The following is a 27,956-nucleotide window of genomic DNA, read 5'->3' on the forward strand; positions in this document are numbered from 1 at the left end:
GTACAGGTAAATCATAATTACTACAAAATACTAATGGCAATGGTTAGACAAGTAACTGTGAGTATGCACCTTGGAAATATCATGTTATAAAACAGCCTTGTATACATGACTCAAGCACATTGTTTTCCATTCACCGGATGCTTTGTCTCCTTAATGCTCCGCTGTAAACACCTCCACAGCGTGGATGTGATGGGCCACATCCTGAACTGGTTACATCAGCACAGACCCAGCCTTTATCACAGTCTAAAGCAATAATTATTCCTCTTTGAAATGGCAGAGCAAAACAGCGAGTTTTCCGTTCCCCTTGCTGAGTTCTGGGTGTACTCCATACGGAGCCTTTTGGTTGTGCAAGCCTCTTGTATCTGTAAAAAAAAGCCTGGTGCACGCTGTGCAGGACTGAAATGTTGGTACTTCAGCAGGAGCTGCATGGCCCGAATTCCAGCCCAACACGCTGTACTTCTCCTGCAGGAAGGACAATATTTGGCTTACCAAACCAGCCACTCCTAAGAGACACCTCTGCAGCACGAGGCACTTGTTTGCACACACTAATGGATGCTGCTTTTCTCCCCTCCCTTCTAAAATTGCCACTCAGAAATAATTTAGCCCCTGCTAGCTGGAATGATAAATGGAAGATATATTTGGCAACCTTCATACCTGGTTTCCTCCTGGCCCCTCCTCTAGCTTGTAAAACTTAAGATGAAATTACCAACCCACTGTCATTCATATTCTATTGCCAAAAACCATCTGGATAGTTTATATAAGTGCTTGAGAGAAGAAAGAAGTAAAATAAGCTTTGGATCTCTATGTTGATTCCTTCTGTCTGCCTTGCACACACGTGACACAAAGCCCTCAGGTCTGATAACACATCATTTTGTGCAGGAGTAAACTAAACAAGGCTTAAAACTAAACAACGATGTGAAGAATCTAGGTGTGAGCATTTTGGGCATCTCGAGCTCAAACAAAAGCAAGAGGAATGTAGCTTCTTTCTGAGATCAATATACTGGGCTGACCTACCGTGTTGTGTGGGCTCTGGAAACATGAAAGCAGAGTCCCTGGCTTCTGCATATGGACATATGAACTAATTATATATATATTTATATATTATATATTATACACATATATATTATTTTTTTGTAAGAAAAAGAAATTGTCTGGCATATTTGGCTCCTCTGTGACCTACTTTGGACTGCTGAACTGGTCTTTAAGATGCCTCCTTGAAGGGGAAAATGCATATGAATGTATATTTGTATGTGTGTGAATGTATATGTGCATTTACATTCATGCACACGCTTTTATCTTTTTGTTGTTGTTGTTTTAAAGCTCGAAGTTGTAGGTGAGTTCAAGAACAGATATTTTCAGCCAAAATCTGCCCCGAGCTTTAAACAGACGATTATAACTTTCAGGAAGGTTGACAGTCTGGCAGGCAAAGCAAGTCAAATCACAGGGGACCAGCACGAAGAACCTGTTGTTCTCACAAACCCAAACTTTAGTTTCAAGGCACTGCAACCATGACAAATTATGAGTTTGTGGATGTCAGTACACCAGGGATGGGTCATTCTCATGTACTACTGATCCCTAGGGTACGGGAAGCCTGGAGGGAAGGTACCTGAGTGACATTTTAGCTTTCATGTCAAAACAGAGGACAGCAAGCGGCCGCGTGGAGTGTGGCTCTGCAGAGCCCCGCGATGCCTCCACAATGCTGCTGCCCAGCCTCCCAGCTCTGGGTGTGGGCTGGGCAATGAACCCATCCAAAGGAGCAGGGCCAGAATGCTGTCCTGCATCAGCCCAAAGCCACCTATTTTACCAAATAACCGAGATTTTTTATTTGTTCCCCAGACGTTTATTCTTTTCCCACTCTGTAGTAGCAGCTAGAAATGGCACATGGGTAGCTCCCTAACACAAAAATAGCAACAAAAGCGAGCAACTCTCCAAACCAGTCTACTAGGAACACGTCTTTTTCTTAGAAGTAGGAAAAAAGCCTACAAAACATATGAAGCATGTGAATTAACTAGTGCCAGTATTTCCAAAACCACTGAAAGAAGAGGAAGATCCAAGAAAACGCTGATATTTATATATCTGGGGTTTTCTATCAGATCTTGCAATGTGACAACAACATATGTCAGTGTCAGCACAGGTCCTGCCGGCAACACCTTGAAAACTGTGTGGAGGTATAGAAAATAAACAGCACTGGCTGTGATTTCCGTGATAAAATACGAATGTAAGGAAAGCCTCTTGGGATCCATAATCTGGAATTGTCACGGGATACAGATTGTCTGTCTTCCTGATAAAAGATGTCAGTTCCTTTTCTGGGTTTTTAAACAGCAAGAAGCACTTGTGATTATTAGGCTGGCTGTACACCGTGAGGCCTGCTGACAGAATCACTACACACAGCGGATGTGTCTGCTTCACCCATCAATGTTCCTAAAATTTCCGTATCAAAAGAGCACTGCAGCCCGGTCCCAGCCACAGAAAACCCCAACTGCACAGCTCCAAATTTCCCTTAGCACGCACGCTGGAACAAGGCTGAGATTTCCTAGTACACGTACAGATCAAAAAGCTTCCGCTAGGGCATCCCACATTAGGCATTCATCGTTTTAAAAAGCAGCTGATTAATTAAGCCTGATGAAAGATGGGGTTGCTGTGGCGGTTTTGCCGAGCTGCAAGCTCACGCTGTGAGGCGTGCGATGTTTTGTCGAGGAAGGATGTGCTCGGGCTCAAGTGCTTTGTGGGAAGCACTGCCGGGCTTCAGAAGGGGAGCCCAAGCTGCAGTGCCCTGCCTTTAAAACTAATTAAGGAGAAATGTATTCCACACTGAGAATTATTATACTCAAGTACCATTTAATACTCCAAAGAAGGCCAAGGACTGAAATATTGACCTTTCTGCTGCCAGCATCGGCTCTGCTGCCAACCCCGTGAATGGAGAAGTAAATCCTACACAAAACAGGCCTGTTGCTCGACGTTAATTTTAAAGTGTAGGAATGAAAAATGTTTTTCCAAGTGCCAGTAATAAAACAGAACCCACAGGAGCTCTCTGAAAACGAGTCCATGGGCTGAATCAGCAGTAGCTCTCGTTTTGCACACCGCAGCCTGGCTGGTGAGAGTTCCTGGGGTTGGCACGGCAAGCACCAGCACTTCTGCAAATCCCTACGAGAGGAGACCGATGGGGACGTGTTGTGCTTGGAGACATTGCTCCAAGGGTCGAAAGGACTCTCCTCAAAGTACCGGGGGTGAATGGACCTGTCACCGGGGGTGAATCCGAACAACATTCTGCTAATGTCAGACATCCTGCAAAACCAAAGAGAAGAAGGCCGGCGAAAGTGCTCTTTTGCTGTCGGATGTTTGCCCAACTGGAACTGCACAGCTCTCAGCCACTCCGCTCCCCAGATTTCCCAGCACCCTCAGCCCAGTGCAAACTGGGTCGCTCTCCAGTTTCTCATACAAAACCGACCGCGTGTGCACGCAGTGAGATCGGTCACACGCCGACCCCGTGAGTCACCCGTTTCTGCCCTGACTTCAGGTGTACATCCCCAGCACAGGACACGCCGGGTTTCCCTCTGCACTAGTTATAAGCCAGGGTAACTCCACTCGGATTGGACTGCACCCAGGCTTCCAGGAAAAAGCCAGCTTCTGACCCTCAGCATCACTACTGCGAGCCTGGCAGTGTGGATTTGTGCACGCTGTTCTTCCATTCCCACCCACACTGCTGCCTGTGACTCACAAATGCTTCACTATCAAGTGTGGGAGAAGTGCCCCAGCCCTGCCTGCTCACGTTACTGCTCCTCCTGGGGCTGTTCCTGCTGCCCACAGGGGCAATGTGTCACCTGCCACGGGTATTGCAGACACCCCTGCAGCCCATCCGTACCCTGACATGCAGAGCCCTTCCACATGGCCATACGCTCATCCAAAAACTCCTCCTCCTTCTCCTTATGTCTCGAAGGGTCACCCAGAAGAAGCAAACCCACCCGTACTGCAATAATCACCTGTCTTCTAGTGCAGACCAGCAATAGAAGGACACAGGAATGGGAAATGAAGCTCAAACACAAGTGGAGACCCGCTGACACTGAAGGAGAAAACCCTTATAATATGTCCACTACATGGGCAAAAAGAAGAGTTAGGAGTTGTGAAAATATAGCTCCCGTAAAGCTGCTGATGGTAATGTTGCTGACAGCTTCAGCTTATTAGCCATGCAAATGTTATTAATGCAAATCGGAGCTACACAGGGTTTAAAAAAACATTCCTGCGCTCGTGAATCGATAGTCATGGTATTTCTTAAGCTGAGCCCTCCTCTCCCTTCCCTGCATCTCCACCCACTTCTGAACTTTCATCTCACCCCTTCCCTAGAGCATACCAGCCAACTGCCCAGCTTGTAATCGATGGTGATGAGCAAGTAATTTTATTAATTAATCCAGGATGGTTGGCAGTGCAATATTTTTCAGGCAACTTTTTTCATGGGAATTGTGGCTTTTGGTTGGCGTTGTGTATGTGTGAGATGTCACTGCAGTACCAGGGACATGGTGAAGGGACCAGTCAACCTCGCTGGGGAGTGGAGGCTTGTCTAAAGGAGGCAGCTCCCAACCACCAGATTTAAACCACTGAAGTAAAAAGAAATACTCTTTCTCACTGACTTCAGTGGGCTTTGGATCAAGTCTATAAGCTCTAGTAACTCTGCAGCATTATAAAACTCAGTTTCACAGAATATATAGAACAGAGTAACCGAATTACTGGTGCCCGTTCCCACTTTGTTATTTATTCAAGTTTGATAAAAATTTCACGTCACATGATTTTTCCTATTTATTTTTCCTCTTTTTTTTTTTTTTTTAATACATTTTGATTATGCCAGAAGGGCAAATGGCCAGTTTAACTGACTTGAGCCTTTGATCCTCATGAGTTACATGTCTCTTCAGCAAGGCTCTCATTTGAAGTGCTTTCAGCACCTGATTTATTAACAGTCGGGTGGAGTTAGGCTGTTTTGCAATTCCTGAGAAGCTGATAATAAATCTGATGCTCGTATCACAGGTGGTGCTGATATTTTAGCTGGATTGCAAAAAAAAAAAAAAAAAAAAAAAAAGGTTCATAAACTGAAACAAATGTTTCTATATTGATGCTTCTATCCTGGGGTCCAGAAAGTTGTCCGTTCTGGTGGACATTTCGCCTTTCATAGATTTCCTCTCTGATTACTCCACAATTCAATCTTTCAAATGTCCTCCCTTCATATTATACTCATAAATTTTATTTTAATAAAAATAGGTGTCTAAAAGGCATAAACAAAAAATTCCACAAAAAACACCCTTAATTCTTTTTCAAACCCTTTGCACATTTTTTTTAACCAGATGTTTCCCCGACTTGTCATTGTGATGAAAGGAAACCCAATATCCCCTCTGCTTTCCAGCGCAGAGCCGCAGAAACAAGGAATGACAGAGGACGAGCAAGAACCGTCTTAACTGGGAGGTGATTATTACAGCTATGAGAGAAAGAGCGAAGACACATGCTGGTGGTGGGAGCTCATAGATTTGAACATTCCTTGTTACCTTTTTTCTCACAGTCTAAAATAATTTTTAAGACTGCATCTGTGTGATTCAATACTCCAGCTGAAACAAAGTCAAATAAACTCCACCCACCTGTTAGGCAACATTCTGCAAATCCCGTATTAATGTCACGTTCCTAATTATATTTCACTTCTCCTATTACATTTTTGCTATGATCCTGTCTTCATTGAAAGCAGCTTTCATCTTAAACACAGTTTTTCTCTCTCTCATCTGCCCATTTACCCACCCCAGCCACCATTCATTATGCACGGCCAGCTAATAGTTCCAATTTTCAGGGATAATCTTACTCCCAAATCATTTACACTACAATATTAATTATATGTTTTCTTTCAGGCTGACTCACCCTTCACTCTCTCAAGCTATGCTTAGTTTATAAAGCCATCACAAATGGTGTGGTACACTTGAACAAGAGCTAAGAGCCTGGCAAAGCTGCTGTGCTGCCTGGAACAAAGCAAAGATAGACTTCTCCTTTAACAAATTGCTCCTTTAACAGCCAGGCTCCTTTAACAAATTGCCGTGTTGTCTTCTGTGTGAAGGCAACGTGAGGCAAAAGAGGCAATGTACATAATCAATACATATTTTATTCCTTTATCCAGAAGGTGTCTGCCACCCAAAAACTGGATCCTCCACAGATCCAGCTGCTCGTTCAGTGGCGGCTGCAAGGCTGTGCTTAAAATGATGCTTATCTGCATCACCTTATCTTATACACAAACAAATCGGGTGCTTATTAGAAGAAGCCTCCACGTAGGTTGATGGTCCCTCGTTATGCGTTTCAGTAGGATCTTTTCTGGTGATTTCCTTCTCCAACATCACTGTCCTATTATTTCGAGAGTAACCACCACAAATGCAGGAGCAGGAGGCACGGCTGATCAGAATCACCACTCCCCTTGAGGACGCAGACTCCTCATTCCCAATTTTTCCCACTCTTACCTCCTGTCTTTGTCCCATTCTGTGCTTAAGGAATCAGGAAAAAAATATATTATTTTTTTCTTTTTTTTGCATAAAAAGGATTGCAGGGAAGTGCTTGTAATGCGACACACAAGCTTTGTTATGAACACATGGGATCGTTTCTTAAGCGTGATGCTTAAGCGGAAAATGGAGTGCTTGGGAAAACCAGTCCCAATTCCCTTCCCCGCTCAGAGCCTGCTGATGTCCAATTCAGACTGAATGAGGGAAGGAGACCTTCTCCTGCACTGTAGATATAAATCTTTTCTCAGCATTGCTGGACAAGGCCCTGTGGCTTACATAGGTGAGACAGCTGTGAGGAAATGCAGGGGGATTTGCTATGGGAGAGCTTGTCCAGCTCCCTGCTTGCAAAAAGATACGGCTTCGAGCTGATGGGCATCTTACTGCACAGATGGCAATGAACCCATTGTGTGCTCCTTCCACGCTCATCTCCAGTGTGCCAGAAACACAGGAAGAGATAGGATCAATCACTATATGCTTCTTTACATTTCTTTCTCCCAAGTCGTTTTTGTTTTGGTTTGCTTTTGCTTTGCTGGCTAACTGCATCTCCATGGCTAGTTAAGATACTGAAGGCATTTCCTAATGTTGAGCTCTTCTCTTCCTAGCACTAAGCCACAGCTAAACCTCTTCTTTCCACTTTGCAAAGCTGCATGTAGCTGAGGGTTTGGGATATCTTAAATCTTATTCTCAGTAATCACTAATGGCTTCCATGCTACGAATGCCAGTCTCACTAATTCGGCAAAAATTTTACCTTACACCAGCACTTTGCTTCCCAGCTGTCATCGTCTTGTTACCCAGGAGCTGCATTAATCTATTATAGCTGTTCTCAAATCAGATAATTTGTGCCTCTGTATCGACGCCCAGATGCCAAAATAAGGCCAGAGTGTTCTCAGGGAGGAAACCATGCTTGCATCTGCAGATCCGGGACCAACCAGCCCTTCCAGAACAAGTCAGGACAGCTCTGACCTGCTGTGACTGGTACCCACCTTTTGTAGCTGCAAGGGACCAAGATTGTAGGCAACGATTATTCAGGTAAGTATGTCCTGGCTGCAGTCCGAACACAGCTGTAGGGATGTGACACAGGAGTTACAGTGACACATCTCCTACCCTAGGCTCTCCCGTGCAAGGAGAAAGTCTCTGGGGAGCAGCGAAAGATTTGTACCACCAGAACCAAAGCCAGCAGTCCCCAGTGAAAATGTGCAAAATGTGCACCTCCTCCTTAACCTGCACGCTTGTGCTCGTGTCAAAGCAGGCCCTGGAATATATATAGGTGATTTACCACTTCCCATGCACTGCTATCCAGCTGGGGGCAAGAAGGCAGCTTTGGCTGAAATTGCAGCTGAAGTCACAAACTCCAAACAGTCCTTTTTTTTTTTTTTTTTTTTTTTCTTCTAGAAGGGAGTCTTAGTTACGTGATTTTCCCTGTTTTGTTAACAGTTGTAGAGAGAGGCGGGAATGCTTGGAAGTGTTTGAGAGCTGACATGACAGAATGCAACAGCTTTTCAGTGTCTCAGTGGTCGGCTGTGTAAATTAGTAGCTAGACCATTTTACAAATGTATATTATTTACCCAGCAGATGCTGTTACGGTCTCTCGTGTAAATTCGTAATTAGACTATGTACTGCTTTGTGAAAATCCTTTAATAACAAAGGTGCCACTGGGTGCTGAAATAATTAAATCAGCCCATTTGAAACAACACTAGTTCGCCACTTCGGCTTGGGTGATATAGTATTACACATTCCTGTAAAAACAGCCAGAGAAATTGAGAATGATCAGCTACAAACATCAGATACAAGGGATAATGTTACCCATTCAGTAGCTTTGGGTTTGGCATGAGTCTAGTGTCACAGTTGAAAAAGTTGCAGCCAACATACCAACAGCACAGACAAAGAACAGATGATCCATCTCCTCTGCCATCTATCATGCACAGCATTGCCAACTCCAGGGCTTTACCAGCACTGACATTTAAAACAAAGTATGTGTCAACCATATTAAATAATACACCAAGCTGTGGGTTATTAAGTGTGGGGTAATTTGACCACAGCAATTAAACTGAGATTAAAGAATGATAAAGGCAATGTTATATACACTGTTCAGTGGGGTTTTTGGAACATATGGAGTCCTGAATATTTCCAAGTGTGAAAGCCACATCAGATATTAAGGCGCATGTCAGTCACAAGCAGCATCCTGCTTCTGCACCCTCCCTCCTCCCCTTCCCCCCATGAGATGCCGCCTTCGAATGGGGATAGTTTTTGTTCTGCGTATATTCAGCAAAGGAGATGTCTTCTGACTCGAGTCTGCAGCTGCAGCCCAAGGGACGTGTTAGCAAAGCAATGGTTTAACATGGGAGCACACTAAAAATACACCATTTGCAAGCACTGAGTGGGTATTCTGCAGTCACTGTGCACGCAGGCCACAGACAAATGGGCAAACAGTTAGTTTTCAGACCAACAAGCCTGGTGAAATATCTGCTTCCTCCTCCTCAAAGGCTTTTATGATTGGAGTCCAACGGGGATTTTGCACATAGCCATCTTTCCTGCACACATGAAAGCAACTGCGTTCAGTCTGGTCCGGTTAAAGCCAGAGGAAACTCAAACCTAAAGGCACGAGGCAGCTCATCAGCAATCTGCTCTCACGCCGTGTCTGCAGGCGTTTCCCCTTCCAACAGGGCAGCCAGACAGAGAAGCAGTCAAGACCCCGGCTCTACAACAGCCAACAAAGGGGGCATTGGAAAAGCAGGGCTGGAATTTCCGATCTGCAGCCATATTCCTGGAAGTATTTTATTATTTAGAAGAAAAGAGAAACTTATCATTGAAGGTGAGCTCGCATTCCTGAATTACACAGTTACCAAGCATGCTGTGAATATGTTCTCAGATAACTGGAGAACAGACTTGCTTAGCAACTGCAGTAAGTGTGGGTCAATTATAACACACCTAGCTGTAACGGGCACAAATAAAAATCCTAATAAAACGATTGAAGCTCATAATCCATTTATAAACAGTGTCTCTTATAGTGCTCCTGATGGAGAGAGCCACCACGGTGCTCCCCATAAATATCTTAGCCTTCCTTCTTTAATATTTCCAGCTGGCTGCCTTTGGGACATCTTTGAAAATTCCAGGTAAACAACATTTCTCTAATATTTGCTCATCTCAAACCCAAACAGTTCAGGTGTAGTAAATAGAGGCTTTTGAATATCCATCTGTATTTTACAAGCCATCTTCCCCTGAAAACAAAACCAAAACCTAAACGAAACAAAAAACCACCACCAACAACAAAAAACACATAGGTATCCAGAATGTTAACTGAAGTTTTAAAAATAACCACAACATTATAGAAAAACAAAGCTCCATTCTAGCAAGACATATGCAGAGAACCACATACTTTGAGATAAGAAAACCTCCGTTTAGAAATGTGTAAAGAATCTTTAAAATATTTCCAGAACTCAGTGAATCATAAATGGGGAAAAAAAGTCCTCCTGGAAATTACTGAGATATGGAGCGTTCCACGATTGCTAAAGAAAAAAATACAAAAAGCAACATACCCAGACCTGATAGGATATTGACATTGCTAAAACTGCTTACCTCTTACTTGAAGGCTTTTATACATACTAAAAAGCAGGCAATTCTTGCATACCTTCCCTGCTTGCTTATCTATAAGCACATAAGTAGTTCTGTTGCAATCAATGAGGCTGCTCATACTCTTAACGCTGAGCACATATTTCATTCAAAAGGAAAAGGAAAAAGGGGAGAAAAAAAGAAAGCTTATTGAAACATGGAAGATAGCCCCACTGCAGTGATCCTTTGGGATCACTGTTTGTCACTAAAAACTGTTTTGAAAAGGCAATAAAATTACTCAATTTATAGAATTGTATGTTTTCATATCCCTATCCAATGTATAGCACACATTTTATGGCCTTTGTGTTCCATCTCTTGTTATTTTCATTGTCCTTTAATGTTATATTAATAAAATTTGTTTTTCTAATGATATCCATTTAATCGTCTGAATTCAACTGGTGCTCTCTGGATCTTTGAATACTTCCCCAATACCACACACCATCCTACTATCCCCAAATGGGATTTCGAACAGCCTATTACTCTGCTTAAAGGGAGATGATCCTAATGTGTAATTAACCATATTTACCTCTAGTGAAGACACAACTTATAATCAGAGCCCCATGGTCACAGAGACTCCTGCAGCCCGAGGCAAACATCAGACAACTTTTTCCTCTTCTGGAAGTTTCCTCTGGGATAAACCATGGACCATGGCATGACTAAGTCATAGACAGACACAGTATGACATAGTCATACAACCTGTGCTGTTAGTAAGGCATCAACCATGAATTAGAGCTTCTCAGAGGGAAAAACGGATAGAAGAAATGGTCTCAGAAGTGGACTCATCGTCACTCTGAATTTCCGAAGTCTCCACGGATGTCCAAGCCCTAGTGCTGGTGCTAGACCTCAGACCCTGCAACACCCCGGCCATCCCAGGGCCACAATGTCCAAGCCAACACGGGCACGTTATGTGGCACCAGCTGCCTGCTTCTCTAATGTGCAATGGGCTCAGAATTGCCCAAAGAGCAGTTCTTTCAAGACCTGGACAGCAATTTTTGTTCTGTTCTGTGATACACTATTTGTCCCCCTTTGCCATCTGCCACTAGCACGGGCACATATTTTTTCCCATTATCTTTCCTATGCCCATGGGCCATGAGAATGAAAGTGAATACCATAAAATAAATCAGATTTTTTAAATACTTCACTCAAAAAAAAAAAAAAATCTCTCTACTGTAATAACAAATGCCAAATCTCATAGCACCTTCTTTTAATAACTGAGCTATAAACCCCTCAATAATGAGGCTTGTAATGGAAACGCTGAGTCTCCCTTTACTACTATGGCCTGAACTTGCTACTATAATCAGCTATTTTTATCAGTTAGTTCATTACACCTTAGAAAAATGACTGCTGGCAGCAGAAGTCTTGTTTCATTACAGACACTCTTAAATGCTCCAGCATGATGCTATAACTGAGAAGCAGAAGAAAGAAAGTGGGAAAGCGAGTGAGAGAGTTGAAGGAAAGCAAAAACCGAGGGAGGGATGGAGGGAAGAGAGAAATGGGTGCACTGGCTGACAATCTCCTGACTTGTCATTTCCAGCTCTCGTCAGCCATGCAGAAGACTGCTAAGCTCAGCCCCTGCCCAGGCAGGGCTGGTTTTGTCCCTCGGGTCCCTCTGCCACCTAGCCCATCCCCTGGGCCACCCTGGCAGTGCCGGTGGCTCCTGACCTCTCCTGGTAGTCCCGGAGTCCTCAGCCCCGCTGAGCTCTGCTGATCTCATCTACCACCAAGTTTTCCATCTTGTTCTAGAAACTTTGTGGATTTCTGGTCATTTTGGAGGCTTTTTGTTCTCCTTGTTTTCCCTGAACACATCAGCTGGCATATGTTCACTCACCGAGCTTGTAGGTTCCCAAAGCTTTTGGTGACCACTGGAGTATATTACATACCCATTTACCCTGTATAGTTTATCCCTTTCCTAAACAAGTCATGAGTTTATTTTACAGTTTTAACAGCGAGCAAGGCATGTTGAAAGCCTACCTAATTTACTGCGTAAACATCTAGCTAACTTCCAGCTGTGTTCTCTAGAGAAGCAGATGAGGACACGGAAAACGTCAGTAGCAGGTCTTTTCTTGAAAGATCTTTAAGAACTGCAAACCACAAATAACTTGCACCTATTTTTCTCCCCCAAAACTAAGATCTTTAAAAGTCTCTATAAAAATGCCATTAAGTGTTATCTCTGCAGGTGCAGCTACACACTGAGTGTCTCAAGAGCACGCTGGTGTCCTCCCCATCTTTACTGCAGTCAGTGAAAGCTGGAGCCATTTCTACAAAAAGCCAGCATTTCAACAAGCACTTTCACTTAACAGCAACACTGTGGTGTTGCTCAACAGCGAGATACGATAAAGAGAATCCGTAAGGCACTTCTAATACGCTGTATGACTAATTATTGAAATGTGCAGACATAATCCTTTGCCCTTGAAAAAAGTACAAGTAATGTATTTGTAAATATAATTATGAAGGGCACATGGTTGCAACATGATGACAAACAATATTAAACTTGCAAAAGCAAGAAGATTCAAAGATTTTTTTTCCATGTGCAGAAATTGTACATTGTTTTCTTTGTGAGCGTCCCAAGCAACATCGTGCATGTGCAGTTAATCATGTCTTGTTTATATAAACACAATACAATTATATTTGAGTTTTCCTAACTCTTGCACATTTAAATGAGAACCATAATGTTGACCGTATGGCAGATCCAAATACTCTCCTGCAGGGAGAGAAAACACAAACCCTGTGAATCTTGCCGCAGCTACAAGATGGCAAGGCATTCATTAGGCAGCTTTACAACCCTAATCTCTCAAAAATACTTTTTAACTCTGTTCATTGAAAATCTTCAAAATTTAGTCCATGTGCCCCTCAAAATACTTAGAAATCCTAAAATCTTTCTTGATCCTACACTGTAGGGAGCTTCCTCCCAACTTGAGCTGAGCCAACACCACAGACCCAAAGCAAATTCTGTCCTTGGTCTTTGCATACTGCTTACACTGCATTTCTTCCAATCTTCAGGGACCAAAAGCTAGCAAGATCCATGCCCTTTAAAGAAAGGCACTCATCTTCCTCAAGGCCTCCTTGTTCCACTTTTGTAGCCCAAAGATGCTGGGAAAGTACAAAAGAATACTAAAGGGACATGAAGTAAAACTGAGATGACCATTTTACATGTTCATTCTTTATCATACTCCATGCCCTAGGTCTCTAATCCCTTTAGGAAAGACCTCAAGTAATATTTCTGCCAGGAAACATGTCTTCATGAGAGGGGAATGAGCTTTTCACACACCCACACTGACAGGATACATATTTGTGTGGCTGCCCATCTGGCAGAATACTGATCTGGCTCCAGGTTAAAAAAGAAAGCAAGAAAAAAGAAAACAGAGAAAAGAAGATAAAAGAAAAGAAACTGACTTCTTCTTTTTTTTCAAAGAAAGAGAGTAAACTAATTAATTCTATAAGAAGGACTATGCAGAAATGGTTTCAGCAAGATGCACGTTGCATCCCTCAGCCAGGCGGCCCCATTAATAGGAGTGCAGGTGAGCCACCCGCGAAGGCGAGCCATCGCCTCGGAGCTTCACAGTGAGTACAAGCATCCCATCCTTAGCTGCAAGGCAAGTGTAGCACAGGTGTATTCTAGGGCAAGAGCACTGAAGCAGAGAGTAGAATAGCATCACTCTTCAACAAAGCTTTTGTGGTTACAGAACAAGTATAAGAGCTTTCATAAAACCACACCATTTTATTAAGCAGAAAAAATCCTCCGTGATGACGTGGAACAGCAATTGCCACGAGTGACTAAAGTATAGCCCCTATCTTTTTCTCTTTTTTAACTTTTTTTTTTTTTGATAGCTTTAATTTGCTTGTTCTTTATGTTCATTGGCAGCACTGCTAAAATGTATCTTTACAACCTATTGTCTTAAGTAAGATTATATCAACAGCTCCAGATGGACCACTTTTAAAAATAAATTCTGCTTTCCCTTATCATTGACAGGAATCACATTTACATATTCTCCTGGTGGAACTGATAATGCACCAGATGATTAATGTGCCTCGATGTACTGATACCTGTAGACTGTTTGATCAATGTCTCGCAAAGCAAGTGTCTTTCATTCGGTACGCTCAGAGTCCAAAAACACCCTGTGATTAATGTAACTAAATGTTTGGGGTCAGCCGAAGCTACAGTTCCTGTTCCTGATTCAATATCAAACTAAAGATAGGTCACAAGAGAGTGGATTAGTCATTTGAAGAAAAAGTCTGAGCGTGCAACTTCAAACTATCTCTTTCAGGAAAGCTACAGAAGAGCTCCAGCATTTTTCAGTTACTTCCACAGTCAGCTGCACCATGCTTCGCCTCATTGTTAAGCAGCACAGCCCAACATGCTAAGCCTTTTAATGCCAGGATATTTCCAGTAGAAAAATAAGGGGGGTTGATTCAGTCCTTGGCATTGAAGTTTGGATTTATTCAGATTTATTTATTACAGTTAGCGAACCATGAAAATCCAAGTCTCTGAAGTCATTCCCCAAAGAAAGCACTTCCTCCAGTTAGAAGATAACAAAATGGCTAATGAACACTAGACCTTTTCCTGGTTTTATTTTATCAGCTGATGTAAAACTGACTATTTCTGCCTGTCCTTACAACAGCTGTTTGCTGGCTCATTAGAAATGGAAGCTCTAAGAAGCATGGGGACTTGCTAAGGGACAGCTTTCACTTCCACTCACACTCCTTTATTCTTTTCGGATGTGTAGAAGCCATAAAAGCCACGCAGGCAACAAGGGGAAAAAAGTCTCCTCTTGCCTGTATGATGGCTCCTCTTGTCTTCACCTTGCTCCTATCACATCTCTGACTAGAAGGCAAGAAAGGAGAGAGAGTTGCTGAATACCATCAGCTAGAACCTGGTTGCCTTGGGGTGCCTCTGTAGCCACAAACTCCATGAGTTGTCTCTCCTGCCTAGTATGCTGGGAACAGAAATACGGATCCTGTAGGACTTATATATGCTGGAGTTGTGATAGCTCTTGGTCCCCAGGAGAATAAAGGTGATGTGCAGCACCCTTAGTGCCACCTGCTCCTGCACTGCACCTCCCTCTGTTCAGCCCAGTACTGGCACTCTGTTCTGTAAGCACAGACGAGCACCATTTTTCTGATGCTATGTCCATTCAGTGGCCTGTGCCTCAGGCTTTTAAATAAGACCTCCATAACATCAAGGGAGGACTGTTTCCTGAGACTGACTCACATACAGTTACTGAAACGACCAAAACCTCTTCACTACCAGACCAGGAGAAAGTAAAGTGCTGGGATGCTATGGAAAAGATAGCATATAAAAAATAAAATTAAAATAAAAATTAAAACACAATGCCATACTAGTAAATATGCCAGGAAAAAAGGATAAGGGAGAATTCATCACATCTTGTAATCCAAACACAATAATTTATCCCTTAGTTAAACAATGAGCTATGCTGATACAGAGATTTAGGGCTGAACTGCACCTACCCCTATGCAAATGTCAGGAATAGCTAACCAGAGAGCCTTTCCTCTCCTGTGTGCTCACGCTGGGAACCGATGTGGGTCAGCTGGCACCGTCCCCTCCACCAGGCCCCAGCTGTGGTCTGCAGGGCAGAGCTGACCTTGGGGACAGATCCCACCAGCCCACGCCATTTTCTGCCGCGGGTACAACAGAGTTGAAGTGGCAGTAAATGTCACTCCAGAATCTCAAAAGCCCAACAAACAAATCATCTGATTGCTCTTCACCAACCAAAGAGACGAGGCCTTGGTGGACACGTGCAGGACAGCACAGAATGCCTGCTTCCCTTTATACCCAGCCCCAAATCCTCTCCCCTGCCGTGTTGTCTCCTCTGCTATTGAGTTTCCTCTCTCGCGGCCAGGCTGCACGAGGTGATTAGTGACAGAACAGATGATATCATCTCATATGCAACATCTGGCAATGGCCAGATCTGCCCTGAAAATTGCTGGTTTACAAAGTAGTTAATCTTACAGACCACAATGATCTCAAGAGTAAGGAGATTAAAGAGCAGGTAAGGAAATGCATTATGCCGGAATTGTCGTTCCTTTCCGCATGTCCTCAGAGCTGCCAGAGACATCACTAAAAGTGCAGTCAGGCCCTCAAAATCCACAAAATGTTACAACTGAGCACCTCTGCCAGCAAAGCCCAGCTTGCTTCTTGCTGAAATTCCCAGCTGACGATGGCTTCACCTGCCTGCTTTCTGGAGCAGCTCCTATGTTCCCATATTGCATAAACGATGACGCCACCTGGTACTAAATTTGCACTAGTGAAATGTAATCGGCTTCAGCAGAGTCATTTCTGACTTTCCTTGTAACAGAGGTTTCTGGGCCATATTTGAAACCCAATGCAGGGATGCACAGGTCACCCGTTACCCTCTTTTCCTCATGTTTTCCTTTAACACAGCTCAATACACCACTTCATAATTACACTGTGGACTGAACGCACTATACCTGACGATAGCTTTGAACTTAAAGAAAGTATTAGAGGCCCTAAGATTGTGTTTATTATTCAGGAAATACTCGAGTATAATGGAGGTATCCTTAATATTAATACAACAGAAAAAGTTAATGCACAAAAAATAACTATTATGAAAAGTCTAATCAATAATTTTAGGAATAACGTACATGCATAATGAATGAATTTTGCCCAGGGGTAATAGCTTGCATCTTGGCCTGATTTAGTATGGAGAAACTCTGCATTATAATGAAAGGCAGAATTATCACATAGTATAACTGCTAGCTTTATCACTGCTTGGTAGGATCCTAAAACTGTCATCAAAATGTTAAAATTACACTCACTTAAATGATCACTATAATACAAAACTACGTGCACGTGGATTTATTGCCCTCAGAATAATGTGAACAACTTCACCATCACTGGTTTGTAAATTTTAATTATTCTGCTGCAGGTATACATCAAAATAAAACAAGAAGACACTTTAAAAGAGGGTAGGCTTGAGGAAGAGACTTGACCAAATTTGCTGTCTTTATTTTAAACATGGGATGAAACAATTTATTTGTCATTTGAAAGGGTTGGGCTTTTTTCTTGTAGAATTTCTTAGGTACTTTTGTAAATGACACTAGCTTGAGCTACTAAAGCACAAAGGGTTTTTAATTTCTGAGAACTATATTTGACTTTTTTTTTTTTAATGCCACAGTATGAAGTGAAATGTGACTTCCTTGCTTTGGGAAGAAGTTCAAGTAACACAGTGCAATCGATCCCTGAGGAATGACTTAAGAGCGGCCCTCTCTTAAGAGCAACTCTGTCTGCACAAACCCAAATCAAACGGAATAATAAAACAGAGCTGCTTTATAGACAGAATAAACACATTGGGGAAACAAGTGAGTGTTATGTACATGCTGTTATACTTAAGTTTAGTGTAAACAATATATGCTCAGCACAAACAATTACATCTCTAGTGAGGTTTTGCTACTATGTCAGAGATTTTATTGCACATGGCCAGTAAATCTGCTTTTCATCATCAAATGGCATTAAATTGCATATAATTAGAGTCTTATTAATGCATGATACAGCAATGTTTTAAAGTATATGGGCCAATAATAAATTATATAAAATACAAATACTATGATGTTCATCAAAACCTTTTTCCTAATACGTCAGAGTCTTGCCAATATTATTTAATTAAACCTACTTGTTAGCAAGAATAAATCTAATCTAGTTTTATCTTGAGAGAGACTTCAATGTAGCCTTTTAAGGTCCTGATCCTGCAGAGACACCTCTACCCTTTCACGTTTCATTTTCAGGTCCTAGGTTTTTAAGATTTTCACTCTTGTAATTCAGCAAACACAATCAGCTGTTGATAGGAAGACCAGAGGAGAAATAAGAGCTCTTACACTATGTGTCTTCCCCTGTCTTGTGTGTTAATAAACTTGAGTAGTTTTATGAAGTTCACGGACCTACAGTTCAATGCCTATAAAGCAAAGTGCTGTTACAGCACCATGGAACCCTCAGATACATTTACCTGACCCAGAGGGTACAAAGGTTTTTCTCTGCTTTTTTCCACCAACTTCAACAGGTTTTCACCTCTCTGCCTTCCTTCTGTAGGACCAGGGCTACTGCAAATCCATGAATAGGTTGTAAACTACTCCTCAGCTCCATCCTATTCTAAGTAGGATTTATCTAATATCCTCTAACGGGAAATATTTCAGCACCAAAATGCCACCGTTTTGTTGCAACTCATTAGAAATGCTATCTTTTTTAATAGCAAAATGATCAATTTATAAAATCCATCTACATTTCTCTTAAAAAAAAAAATAGCATCTCTGCTGCATTTGTCTCAGGCAAATTAGTTTCTTCAAAAACACATGAGTATATTGGGAGAAACACTTGGAAATGATTGCTGAAGAAGGAGGTTGCGTGGGGTACATCTTCTAAGACATTGAAGAATGGAAGCAAATGGGAGTGAATGAACAAATTAATGATTAAGGAAGAGTTTTTTATTTATTTATTCTGGAAGCTCTGTCCAGCTTGGCCTCCCAGGTTCGAGCAATCTTTCACTGTCAACATCTGCCATGAGATTGATTCAATTAAGATTAGCGGCACTAGAGAAAAAAGTGGCATGGTTTACTTTTGATTAGTATTGTCTTTCCTCCCATCTCATAGCGGCTGCGACCCCTACAACCAAGATAGTTTAAATATATTAGATGATGAACGTAAATCATTTGTCGGGTATGTATGAGCACAACAGGAAACAAACTTAATCACCACTTCTATTTCAGGTGCTTCTGTATCTTTGTGAGGATCCCCCCTTCCATTTCACCTACTGAATGTAATTTGCTTACGGTTAACTCTAACTCATATCTAAAATAGGGGCAATGGTGTAGGACTGGAAAAAAGGGGCAGGGTGCCAAATAGAGTTTACTGCAGGAAGTAGTGTAATTCCCAATATAATTACCTTTGAAGGCGGATTAGTTTCTATCCCTCCTGCATCTGAAGTGCTTTAAGAGTACATAAACGACAGTTAGTTTCCATATCACACGTTACCAGGTAGATTACATTTCAAAATTAGCTAGACATTTGGGGTGTTTGTCTGCCTGCTGTCACTGGCACGGCCTACATTTTCTGCTGGTACAAATGGGATAAACTGTCTTGAAAACAATAGAACCAGACACAGTTACTGTAGACGAGCATTTGACTGAGAGTCTTTTTTTTAATTCTCTTCCATCTGAATAAAGGAAACTAATTCTCATATTATCCATTCTAGAGAAAAATGTTATGGCATTTTTCTGTTTTTCACGGTCTCTTAGGACACAGAAAGATGAAATTACTTAAAACAGACAGGTGTCCTAGGCTTCATAGCAACAGATAACAATATGTAAAAGAACATCATTTGTTAGTGTGGTTACATTTTTATCACTGTATAAAAAGACCTTACACAGTTACCTGAATGTACGTTTCTAGAGCTATAAATTAAAGAATGTGTTAGGTAATACAATTACTTTAATTAAAAAATAAATAAAATGAATAAATAAATAACACCTCTAGCTAACCTATCATGGCACAGACACTCTGTGGCCCACTATTAACAAACAGTAGCTTTTAAGCACATTTTCGGGCCAGCCTTGGCCAGACTCTGACCCAGCAGGGCAGCTGCTAACTTCTGCTGAGATTCCACTCACGGCACGCAGGTTTGCTCAGTAAAGGTACTCGTTTGCACTCCTAGTGTTTTATAGCAACATAGATAAATCGCAAGGTTTTTTTTCTTGAGATACCTTGGGCCGGATCCTTGTCTGGACCCACGCCAAAAAATACTGGTCAAGGGTTGATGGGTAAGGGATGTGAGCATAGCCTTTTATCTTCGCCCCAAATTCATATTCCAAACCAGTCTCAGCAGGGAGTGTAATGAAATCAGAAGTCTCAGTTCGGTCCCTAGTGGCATTAGTTCACATTATAAAATCATTACACATCATTTGACAATGTTGTGCACTGTTAGCGTAGAGAAGAACTTGTTCCGTGTCTCGGGGGGGCGGGGGGCAGTCCCTACAGAAAAGAGCGGGTTTGTGTGTGATGAGGAGGTGCAGCGAGGAGTGCAGCTGGCTGGTTGATAATGAGCACTTTGATGTTTAGCGTTTTTAGTCCCTTAACACTCATCAAGACCAATATTTGTCAGAATAGAAAGAGGGGAAAAAAGTCAAATTGTTGTTTTCTAAAAGGGCAACCGAGTAACATTTACCTAGTACAAGTTTAAAGGGAAATTCAGATGTTGGAAAATGCACAGAATCTATTACAGCACCTTCGTCTATTGTTATTCACAACATCTTTGACTATTGCTATTCTAGAACTTCAATGTAGAAATGGGGACGTTTTCCTACTTCTTTGCTTTTTTCCCTTTTAAAGGCAGATGTACAGTACAACGTCTGATCTCATGCACTCATCACCGTGATACTCTCCAAAGGCCCTGAACACAATGGATCTTTCCGAGTCATGCAAAGCAGCGGCTGTGTGCAGGCTTGGGGTCTGACTGCACATCTAGGGATGTAGGGAACCACAAATAAAACATGACAATTCAGAGCGTCCCCAGCGGACAGTGGGCTGTTTGTAGCCCACTTACTCAGCTTGCAACAGCATATCTTTAATTACTAGGCAGAAATCCTATTGTTAATTGTAGTCGAAGAAATAAGTCTCTTTGCAGGCCACAGAGCATGTTCTTTCTCAAGTGAGATGAGCTGCAATCATAATTGGAATATAAAAAAGCAAGGACAAATCACTAAGCAGTTAATTAGCTCTCCAGTTTTAGTTAAAAGCTATGTTGGCTTTTCAGTCATGGAAAAATCACCATTCCCAGGAGCACGGCTGGAACTATCTGGGCAGCTGTTGGAAAACCCCATCCCCAGGGGTCACCTAGGGCACCACGACTGCAAACACAAAGAGCGGTGAAGTCAGGTAAGGCTGGATGGGAGCCGTCAATCAGCTATAACAAGAGCTCTTTCTCATGCATTGGTCCCTTGGCAACTCCACTGCTGCAAGCCAGGACCAGCACTGTCCTACCTAAGCCACGAGCTCCTGCCTTCCTGCTCCTCCAGGGTGACGAAATGGCAGAGGACATGGGGCCAGGCAGGAGCTGGACCTGGGACCATGCTGGGGGAAGTGGAGGCGACAGAGAAGCAAATGAGCCCTACTTTTTGGGGACTTTGGGTTGGGAAGCCCACATCCAGACTTCAATGGCAACTATCAGCCTGGAGCCCCCAGAAGCCATGGCTCAGGCAGTGGGACACCGCGAGCTTCTGGGGTTGGAGGCACTTCCATCAAGCAAGTTGCACGTCCTTCTGTGTCGTGCAGTTCTCGTGCTATTTGGGGCTTTTGTCTCATGTTCATGACTTTCTCTGAAACTAACAAGCCACGGGGCACTTCTGCTTTTAAGGGTCACGATCTGATGTACTCCAGCAAGCTGGGCTTTAACCAAAACATCACCTAAACCGAGACAGCAAAATCTCGGGAAGTGACCACACTCGGTATGCCTTAGGTAACTCTCAGAAGGTCCATCTGCTGTTCCTTTCAATGCAGACACTTTCAAAACGAAATTAGGGGAGCTCTTAAAGAAAGGGTTGTTCTGAGCCTCCACGTTTCTGCTTTCAATTGCGTCTCCAGCAGCTGCAGCCGGCGGGGGAGGGCGGGGAACTGGTGCTGGAGATATCTGGCTTCATTCACCATTCACCCCTAACTGGTGTAACAGTTTTATGGCCTTTCCCTAATGATCACCCATTGTGTAGCGGATTGCCAATCGAGGATCACTTAATGACAAAGCAGAATAATTTAACCCCTATTCACATGACAATGCCCAGAATTGCCCACGCAAATGCCGGGACAGCAGAGCGGCAGCACAGCGCCTTCCCAGCTGGACGAGGCAGGCAACGTAGCGAGCCTTCATCCCGCTCCTCCTCCCTGCCACTGCCAAAAGGCTGACCCCTGGCCTCTGACCTCTCCCTTTCACCGACCGCTATAACATTTCGGTTAACTCGGTTAGAGCCGCAGGTGTAGCCACTGCCAGCGCCCCATAAAACGGGGCAGACCCCAAAGGAGGAGAAAATGGGGCTCATCCCATCCTGTCCCCAACCCCATCCCGAGCAAGTCCCAAACTGTGCCTGCCTGGGGTGCGAAGGTGGCCCCGAGGGGGACATGGAGCAGTGTAAGGGGCTTTAGGCTCATACCAAGGGTGTTTTTTGGGACCTGGCTTAGGAAAGGGGGACACACATCCTCACCCAAAGATGTGCAGGGGGATGTGGGACTCTCGGGCACATTGCCTTGCTGGGCGGGTGATGGGTTGGTGGCTCAGGACATTGTGCATGGAGGCACCTGCTCTATGCTGCTGGGTTTGCACCGAAACCAATGAAGGGTGAATGCAAAACCAAGGCACAATGTAATTAACTTTGACTTCAGACTTTTAAACAGAATCACTTCTGTCACTTTATGGCTCCCACGTTCACTTCCTAAACATGCTCCCCTGATTCGATGGCACTGATTTTCACAGGAGGTGAATTTAAAAGGCAAATCAGTAAAACACAACCAGTTATTGGAACCAGATTTTAGATTTGCACAGTACTTACAAGGCTTGCCTTATGAGAACAGGCACAAATATCTGCTGATTTATATGGACAGTCAGCACTAAGCCACCTACATTCTGATAAAAGTTTCAAATTATGATCAGTTTAGTGAGGAAAGGTGCACGGTGTATTTGTCTAGTAATAAACTTAAAGAAATTCAAGCACAGCTGTAGATATACCACAATTACCAAAAGAAGGCAAGTTGATCAAACTGTTCATTGGGAATCATTCATGCAGCAATATTTAAATAATCTGAAAGGATGGACTTGGGACAAGCAGACCTCCCCTTTTCAGACACTGCTTTAAAGAAGGGACCAGCCAGGAGCATCCAGAAGTCTACACATCCTCACCAGGTTATCTGACACGGTTGTTCTGAGCAAAGACCAAAATCCACCTTCACGAGAAACATCTCTAGCACGTTCAATAGAGATGATAAAGAAGAAAAGAAACATTTTGGTTCGGTTTTGAGAGTAAACTGGAGGTGTGTTCCCCAGCAGGCACGTCCCTGCTTCTGTGGCCCCTCTGCCTGGAGAAACCATTGCAGCGTTAGGGCTGCTGGGGCAGTGTGACCAGACCCCATCCCCATGCAGACCTCCCAGCTGCCATCCAGCTCGTTATTCCTGTGAGGGGCTGATGAGGAGAAGAAAGGGCTGCATGGCCATTGTAATGCTGGTTGTCTCAAGATCTGGCACTCCCTATGGTATCTGCTGTGAACACACTGATCTCTGCTAAGCAGTGCAATCCCACTACCACGTGGTTTAAAATCAGTTGGCTATGGCAGTAACAGTATGTTACTGAACAAGTCTGTTTGGGTTTGAAAGGATTTTTTGAAGAAACGTACACTTATTCTATAGGTGGGCGTCACTTCAGTTGAATGTTCAGGAATAGGTGCATTGGGCGATCAATGTACAGCACGTACACCAAAGTGTTTTATTTTAGACAAAAGAAATGCGAGAGAAGTTTAGCAAAATACCAAATATGCAAAACCACTGAAAGCCCCCATGTTCACAACAACACGTAAACCACTCTTTTCTGCTAGGACCCCTCCGTCTCCCAGGCATCCCACGCTGCGGGCTACTTCACCCCCTGCTATCAGCCACCAGCACAGGCCACGACGTCCCACGGTGTAAGGCTGGGGCGCGAAGGCGCGTATCGTCACGCACGGATCTGACATCGCCTTATCTCGGCCCTTTTGCTGTTGACATTTGTCACCAGTTCAAAACTTATTACAGCGAACATCTCCGCTTAAATTTACAGATACGTTTTAATTAATGGGGGAAAATGTGTTTATCTCCTCCGAGCAGCGCCTGGGTCTCAAGCGTTTGTTATCTCTGGTGTGAAATTTCGGCTGACAATGGGTAACGCTTCCCCCACGGCTCCTGGGGCTGGGAGCAGGACCGGGAGCGGGGCCGATGACCACGGAGAGCAGCCAGCCCGTGCTGCCATCAGCTCGCTGCACCACGCTCTCTCCCTCCTAACGAGAGCTGTGCTTAAACAAGTGTACAGAGCCCAGCTGTCCGGGATCTGGGTCCCTGTGACCGATTCGACATCTGAGAGTTAAATTAATGGCAAAGGGTTTAATTGTGAGTAAACAATACCACATTAAGGAGCAGTAAACACAGCAGTAGGGACTAAAAGACTGAGTATTCAATCACAGATGTGGCTGCTTCGGTGCTTTCATTAACGGCCTCCCCCGTCTGTACCTTATGACTGGGCTTTTGGCACGGTTATTCATTTAAACGGATTGCTTCCTCCTCCAGCTCCTGCTTCCACTTCAGTGCCCCTCCACACACACATTCCCCTTACCTACACACACAGCCCAAACCACCAACCCCACACGCCCCAAGAGGGGCAGAGGTGGAAGTGCCAGTTCCAGCAACCCGAGCAGACCCCTTCATGAGCTAGGTAAATACCCACCAAATCGTAGAAAACAATGTTATGTTAATAAACAAATGTTTATTTCTTTAACATTGTCAGCTGTGTGTCTGTATGTGACACCCGCACACAGAGCTGGGCCGCCTGGGTACCCTGTACCTGGGCTGGGAGCAAGGACGGGGTGGCCATGGCCACTTAGCCCCGGGGGCTGCCCTTCAGCGAGGCCCATGCGTGTTCTGCAGCTGGGTCTGAGGGGGTCGGAGCAGGCCCTGTACGGCCACTGGGCCTGGAGTTCCTCCTGCCCACAGCGGGCAGAGCCCTGAAATCCTGCAAGCACGAGGCCGCAGGGATTAGCTGCGGATCCTCCAAAAGGGTAAGAGGCACACAGCGGCTGACGGGGAGTATACGAGGGGAGATACCAAATTCTTGTTCATCATTTTGTTTCTCTGGTTTCCCTTTACTCCCATTCTCATTGCTTATTGATTTTTGTTTCCAGCTGACATGTGAGCGACAGCCCATATTAAGACAACAGCAGCTGAAGCATCAGTAAAGTCAACATCGCTATATGGCACTACGAAATCTGCTGTTTGATATGCAGGTTACCCCTCCAAGAAATGCCTTAGGAAAATGCAGCCACTTCTGAAGGGGGACTAGGTGGGTGGGCTTCAGAAAAACGCTTCTCCCCATGATGTCCAGTAGGAGAATCCCTTTCAAAAACAGCGAGATGGATGGGCTGTCATCAACCCGCTTCATACCCTGCTTTGCAGGACACTCATAAAATGGGCAAAGGATGTTTCTGGTTTGTTCAACGCAAGATCAAAATGCACAAAATATGATTGACAAGAAGAAATAGGAAGTGTAGTAAACTACTTGAAACAGTTCTGGAAGTGCTGACTACTGAATAACTCGGTCACGTGTAACTTCCAGTTGCTGAAAGACTAACCACTGCTTTAAAACAATTGAAATCCCTATATATTGTGACTGTAAGCTTTTAATTAATTTGCTATATTACACGTATCAACGGTTAGACAGAACTGGAGCTTAACAGCAATTTATCTTCAATCTGGTTTGGAAGCCAATATAAATATTTCTTCATTTCACCCTGCTTTTGACTCACTACGGTATGCAGAAGCAAAAGGGCCAAAGCCATTGCTGACGTTAACGTCACAAAAGGCGTAACCTCCTTTACATCAGTGGCACCGACTCCCCTTGTGCCAGCAGCAAGCTATGGTGGAGCAGGAGCCGCTGCTTTGTGCTGACAGCTCCCTCCTGCCAGGCAAGGCTCCCCCTGGGCTCTTCATCCTCCATGAATGGGATGCTCACCAAGGCTATCAGCAGCGCAATCAGACAGGGAGGGTTTTTTTGTTGTCGATATAAACAAAAAGAAAGCAACAGGAACATGTGAGGCAATAAAGGACATCCTCGCTTATTCCAACCAGGCTTTTCTGTTGAGATTGTCAGCAAAAATATGACTGGGGTTTTGTGCTGGTGCAGGCGGTACCACCTACTTTCACTTGGGCTTTGCATCAGCATTACACAAGCGGTGATGAATCACAGCCCAGGCACTCTTAGTCTAGGCTTGACATGAGTGAGTAAACCAGGAATTCCCTCTGTCTTTTGCCATGGAGCCCCATACAAGTATTGAGGAGGCAAATCTCCAAAATCCAGACACACAAACGTGAGGAATGGTTCCAGGAGGACAGGAATTTCCAACGGAGACTTAAGTGAAAAGTGGCAACCTCCCCGAGACAGGAGGCCCGTATTTGTATTCTCCGGTTTACTCAGTCTTTCCTCTGATTAATTTCATTAGCTCTTCACTTTTTAATGAGTGTAATCCCACAACTCCCCAAGCATGCACACTCCACAGCCTGTCCCTGGAAATTATCTCCCCCTGCCTTTTATAAAAGCTCTCTCACAAACAAACAGGCTGCTCCACACTTTACACACATACCCATGTAGCTAACACAATTTGCCAATTTGCCAAAGGGCAAAAACTCTAAGCTGCCTTTATTTGCCTTGCTGCTGAGTGATCTCAGCCGCAGCGAGGACGAGTCAAGCAGCGAGCTGTGGGGAGATGCCACGCCGCAGCTAAACTCACCTCAGCTGCAAGCGGCGGAGCTGCCATCTTGCTAATCAGCTTTAATTTAGCTGTCTCACAGCTTCATAAGTAAATAAAGACTTACTTAGTGTCAGAAATATCAATGTTTAGCCGCCGAGTTAAAAAAGTATGGTAATTAAAAGAGTGCCACAAGTCACAGCTCCGCGCAATCCTAACAGATTGTAGGGTTTGCCTTTTTGAACCTCTCAGCACGTTTGGAAACTTGAGTAAAACAACAAAAGGTGTTAATAGCTTTAAGGGGAGCACCATGCTGATAGATTACCCATTATGGTTATCCACTCACAGCGAAATGGCAAATAGGTTTGATCAATTCGATTTTAATGTAAAGTGGGACTTGACAAAACAGCACCGAGCAGAGAGAAGACCTTTTGTTGCTAATGCGTCTGAAAAAAGCACTTAATTGAGGTCATAATAATATTAGCAGTTATCACCATCAATAATTCAGCCTTATTTATTACTACACGGCAAAGTTCTGTCAAACAGGAGTCGCTGAGGCTTTGTTATACATGTTAACACGAAGCTGGCTGTTGGGTGATTGGTATATATTTCACCAGCTGCTCGAAACTGCGGGATAGCAAGGACTAATGACACTCTTTCTTGGTCCGTGCATTACACAATAGTTAATTTGCTGTATGCAGAAGTATACGGTACAAATATAATAGTCCCGCATAAAGTATGCATAATAAAAAAAGCATTATATCTGAAACAGTGACTGACTAATCTTGCCTGAGCTATCTGTCAGAAGGAAAACAATTTCAATTCCTGCATGATTTAGTACTCCTACAGCTGGAGAAACATAAATTCTGCCTCTTCACACAGCTCTAGTCACCTGTGATTAGTTATCTTTAAAAAATCTAAATGAACGTATAATTGTACAATTATAGATGCTAACTCCAGTGTTAAAATTTAAAACGTATTAGTCTCGTAAAATGCCTCATTAATCTCTGGGTCTTAAAGGACATACTTGTCCTGTAATGAGCCAAATGTAGGAAATATGTGAGATGGTCGATGGGAAGATTTGAGCTCCTAACTATTTCTTTTCACCTTAGAAACGTTTCATTCCCACAAAACCTGTTTACAAACACAAAGAAGTTGTCAGTGACAAAGTCAGTTGTACTTCTCTGGTCGTTAGCTATGGAAATGAGCTGTTTGGAAGAGATTAGTTTTTCCTTATACACGCTATTCGTGAATTGAGAACAGCCCCACAATTACTGGCTGGAAGTGCAGGCAGAAAGCTTGGGCAGGAATATTGATCTCGCCCGCCTGCAAATGACTGCTGC

General features: G+C 43.6%; 2 long non-coding RNA genes across 21 annotated transcripts in view; one reads left to right on the forward strand and one right to left on the reverse strand.

The window, feature by feature from the left end:
• The window catches only part of LOC101802362 (uncharacterized), a 210,804-nt gene that overhangs the window by 59,934 nt on the left and 122,914 nt on the right, over positions 1–27,956 (reverse strand). The gene's annotated exons all lie outside the window — the stretch shown is intronic.
• LOC110352212 (uncharacterized) lies at positions 24,414–26,753 on the forward strand. Of its 2 annotated transcripts, none has more exons than XR_011812208.1 (2): positions 24,414–24,587; positions 25,054–26,753. It is a non-coding gene; the product is annotated as an uncharacterized lncRNA (long non-coding RNA). The 2 variants fall into 2 exon arrangements; XR_002400825.4 differs by lacking the exon at positions 24,414–24,587 and adding an exon at positions 24,692–24,930.

Source organism: Anas platyrhynchos, chromosome 12, assembly GCF_047663525.1.
Source record: "Anas platyrhynchos isolate ZD024472 breed Pekin duck chromosome 12, IASCAAS_PekinDuck_T2T, whole genome shotgun sequence".
NCBI classification, from domain to species: Eukaryota; Metazoa; Chordata; class Aves; order Anseriformes; family Anatidae; genus Anas; species Anas platyrhynchos.